The 4,972-nt window shown below is 33.6% G+C and overlaps 1 pseudogene; it reads right to left on the minus strand.

Moving 5' to 3' along the window:
* Positions 1-3,876: 3,876 nt before the first annotated feature.
* On the minus strand, positions 3,877-4,020 carry LOC118724953 (annotated as a pseudogene).
* Positions 4,021-4,972: the final 952 nt, after the last annotated feature.

Raw genomic sequence — 4,972 nt, forward strand, 5'->3', positions numbered from 1 at the left:
TTTTGCTTTCAATATTGTGGCAATTCTTCTTGGCATTGACTCCATGAGATGTTAAAAGGTGATGCAAGGAATCTGACACCATGCTTGATGAATAACACTCTCCAGTTCTGTGAGATTTGATGGTTGTGGAACCAGCTGCCTGATGGCTCTTTTAACTTCATCCCACAAATGCTCAATTGGGTTCAGATTTGGTGATTATAGGGGCCATCTAAGCAAGGTAAAGTCTCCCTGATGTTATTGAAACCACTCCTGCACAATACGAGCATCGTGGCATGGCACATTGAAAGAAGCTATCTCCATTGGGATATGCCATCAACATGATAGGATGAACTTGATCAGCAATAATACTCAGGTATGTTGTATTATTCAGATGTTGTTCCATAGGAATTAAAGGGCCCAAGTCATGCCAGGAAAACATGCCCCAAACAATAACACTGCCCCCGCCAGCTTGAAGGGTTGTACTTATGCATGTGGGCTGCATGTCTTCATACTGTTTCCACGAAATTCTCACTCTGCCATCTGCATAATGCAACTGGAAATGTGATTCATCAGACCCACCTGACATTTTTCCAATACTTGACTGTCCAATCCTTGTGTTCCTGTGCAAATTGGAGACATTTTATCTTGATAACTCAGACAGCAAAGGTGTTCAAACAGACCTTTGGCTTCTATATCCCACACAATGCAGTTTATGGCTAATTTGCCTACAAACGTCAGGTGGTCATAATAATCTGGCCACTCAGTGTATATTGTTATTGAATGCCAAATCACCTCAAACACAGAGAAGTGCTGAACAGTTGCTATTCACAAAAGTTGACCAGAAATAAACATGTTTTATCTACCCTCTTTTTTAGGGGATGTGGAAGGAGGAAAAGGGTCTGTAGTATTTTTCAGATCCATGAAACAGTTCAAAGAGAGAATACTTCCCAGCATGGAGCTAATTAATATGTATTATTATCATAAGTATAAAATAAGATGACATTGGGAAAAACTCTTTTAACTGATGTCTCTCACTTAAGACTTATGACAATGTTCATTCAATGTCCTATAAAAAGTCCAATTACCTTGTAAATTAGAAAATGAAAAATAATTTTTCTTTGATATTTGGCAAAAAAATTATTTTAAAAGATTAGTAATTGCACACAATTGTTTCCTTAAATGCTCCTAAACAATCTGGAAGGCTCAGGAAATAAAGAAAAAGAGTTAATATATCAATTAATTTATTCTAAAAAATCTATTCAACATGTTCAATATAAATGGTACAAGATATATAAAATTCTGAATAAATCATAGCACTGGTTTTCATGGAAATTATATTCTAGTGGAAAAATATGGAAAACCCTCACTTGATACTTGCTATATACTTTACTATTTCCTTGGTATATCTTCTGCTCCTTTTTTCTTAAAGAAAATGTAAAATAATTCCCATGAAGACAAGAAGATAGGAAGCTAGCCAGGCTAACAAGAAATCAAGAAAGCTATCATATGAGTTAATTGGTAGGAAAGAAATAGCTACATACATTATTATATCAGAATCACATATCTATTTCTGATAGAAATATCTGGGTGCAAAAGCATGTATTTTAAGTACAAAAATTATAAAATAAATACATAATAAAAATAGAATAAATGTGTTATTGTAGAATATTTAGTTCAGAAATTTTAGTTTTCAAAGAGAAGTCAAATCTAATAAACTCTTTTTCCCTTGAAATTATTTGTGATAAATGTTTCCCATAACCTTCCAGTATATCTATATTTAGAATCTTAAAAAAATATATTGTTTAGAGATGACAAATAATCAGATTAGAAATGCATAAAATTTTCCAAAACCCTATTCTATGGTAAAATTTAATATTAACTTATCCTGGTTTAAGAAAATCACCCACATTTCTGGGCAACAATAAAACTCACCTGTGTATCATAAATACATACACCAATAAGCTGCAGTACTGGTCTGGAAATGTTGCTTCAAGCATTATGGTGTCATGACGCCAAAATGCTTACCACTGAATCCTTCTAAATCTCTATTGAATTTTTTGGAGCTCAATAATAGTCTATTGTTAAATAATATTATCTCATTAAATAGCACTAGACAGAGTAATTTATAAGCTATTGTTTTCTTTATAGTTCTGAACTGTGAATTTGTAATACATGCCAAAAGTTACAGACTTTCCAAAGCCTGGCTCTATTTTTGTCTCATCAAGTGGACTGATTTGGATTCTGGTTAGAAAATTTTTCAACAAATCTAAGTGTTGAAAGTGTCTATCAACTATAAATTATATCAGTTTTTAACAATTTAAGTCAATAATATATTTGACTTATTAAGGTTCTATTTCAGAGTGGGGAAAATTCAGATAAAAGAAAGCAAAGAATGACTTTTTCCCTTACAATTTGCACTTTTCCCCCCAAAGAAATCCTTATAATATATCATATATGGAAGGGTTATACAATAAAGTTGGATTTTTACATGTAAGCAGAATATTTAAATTATATATGTGCACCAGCCAGTGAAAAAGTTCTTCCAAATTCAAAAATTGTTTTTGAGTATATTACTTTCTAAATATAATGAACCTCAAAGTGAAGACTTGAAATTGAATACCTGAAATCTTTCATTTTTCTGAAGAACTGTTGTCATTGAAATAGAGAAAGATGAAGTAGCTAATTAACCTTTAAAAGGCTTTTCAATCCATGCCTAGTGAAAAATGTTTACAGTATTCTGATTTATAATGTTTTCTTATGCTTTGAAAAATGATGTAAGTTTAACTGTGATATTGAGTTTGAGTTCATTTGACTTTGATACTGAGTTTGTGTTTTTCTTTGTGACATTCCATCATACATTTGATGATAGCTTTTTATGAGCAGATTTGCATCACTTCCTTATTACTATTTAGAAATTCTATCTCAGCTAAATGGAATAAAAACATTTTTGTCATACTCGCTCATCACTTTTTCCTTCTTTCTATGTTTAAAAATGTAGATATGTTTTTATTAGCTCTATTTTGTCTTTAAAATCTTCCTGCAATTGTTAAAATTCAAAAACTGCTTTTAACTAAATAATGAGAGGGCTGGGTAGTCAGGAAGGGAGAATAGCACAGGAAAGTCCAAGAAGAACAGAATTTTGGGAAATAACAGGAGGCAGCTTGCTGACTGTGCCACAGAGACAAACAAAAGGACCTAGAACTGACCCCAGCTAGGCAGGGGTTGCTAAGACAACTCAGCTCTGTAGGGAAAACTAGACCCAGCTAGGCAGGAGTTGGTAGTGCAGCCTGAGAATAGTGACATCACCTTGGAACTGAAGTGGCAGTGCTCAACCAGGTCTGTCCTGTGGGCAGGAACTTGCATTTTAAATGTTGCTAAGGCAGAATTATTTGAAATGACCAATCAGGAGCTAGCAAAGCTTATATTTACCTCTAGACAAGGCAGTACATTTTCTTCTCTCTCTAATTCACTGCGTTCCTGGCTCCCCTGTGACAGAAGACATGCTCCCTTGCATCCATGGGGCTTATGACCATATGGGAGGCCTCTTATGGACTAATAGACTTTAAGTAGCTTGGAAGCTGAACTACACTTGACTGCCACATGGAACAGAAGCTCTGGAGACCAGCCTGCTATTGGCTCTCCTGGAACCCCAGCTGCACCTTTTCCAGGACTGGCTTCAGGGGCCTGGGACTGTGCAACCTGAGACAAAGAAGCTTCACTCGCATTGCGTTTGCCCCTTCCCTGCTGCTCTCTGTGGCAGGAGACTATTTCTCAGTAAACTTTGCTTACACTAACCATTTTTGTCCATGAGCTCATTCTTTGAGACAATGAAATCGCACCCAAACTCAGCACTTTGGTTTCAAGGTTGTGTGGATTTCTTATGATTTGTAGGAGTTTAGAGGTTTTTATTTCCTTGTGTAATCACCCCCCCCCATAAGAATGTAAAGTTTTTATTGCATATGACTTCACAAGATTACCAATCTATTAAACTGATAAGAACAGATACTACACTTGATCTTAGCCAAAAGGCCAAGAAGGTATGAAAGCAGCAAGCTATTAATGACATTCTGGACCTTGACCTTAGCATTAAAAGAAAAATGCTTTTTCACCTTCATTTAATCACAACACTAAACATTAATAAAGTGATAAGGATGTAAATTTATCTGTCCTATAATATTTTTTAAATGAATAGTTGCCATTGACATGGAAATATACATGAATACCTGAAATATGCTGAGACATTTTCCTTCATAAGTATATAAAATGCCCCTAAATAGTAAATTGCATTTTTACTTCTTTCCCTGTTTTAAAACTTCTTTTTTTATGATTCTTCCTATCTCTTCATTCCATAACATTGATTATTTCACTTGACTAATTCTTTTGTTGCAGTTGTATTAAGTGCATTTATTTTTAATTTTTTTTTTAATCTGAGGAAGAAAAAGATTATTGTACTCTTCTCAATCCGTTAATCAGAACACTTACAAATAAAGAGGGTTTTTTTTTTAATGACTCTATTTCTACAGATTTCTTTTAGCTTTAATGTCAAATACAGTGTATGGAGCTTTTTCTTTTTTAGTAAAACACATTTTCTTTGTATATTGTTAAAAACCATTTTAGCTCACCTTTAAGGGAAAAAAAAGTCTTTATATAACAGTAGAATTCTCTTGACTTCATTTATTCATCATTAGGCCAAATACTGGAAGGAAATCCTTTGTGTTTTATTCATTCTGAAATCATCTTTTATTAATTAAGGTGGAAGTACATTTATAACAATCACTGGTAAATGATGTAAAAAATATTTAGCCCACTCTTCTTGATTGTAATATATTTGTTGAAGACTTTTCATGGTTTTCAAATTGGCATTTAGTAACTCAGCTTGGTTTAAGTGATGAATATTTTGTATGATATAACAATACAAATGCTAATCTTGTGTTTCTCCCACTCTCCATTTTCAATATAGGTAATCTAAGTGCTGCTTGTTAACTCCTGGAAT

This window comes from Pipistrellus kuhlii, unplaced genomic scaffold, assembly GCF_014108245.1.
Source record: "Pipistrellus kuhlii isolate mPipKuh1 unplaced genomic scaffold, mPipKuh1.p scaffold_m20_p_2, whole genome shotgun sequence".
In the NCBI taxonomy this organism is placed as follows: Eukaryota; Metazoa; Chordata; class Mammalia; order Chiroptera; family Vespertilionidae; genus Pipistrellus; species Pipistrellus kuhlii.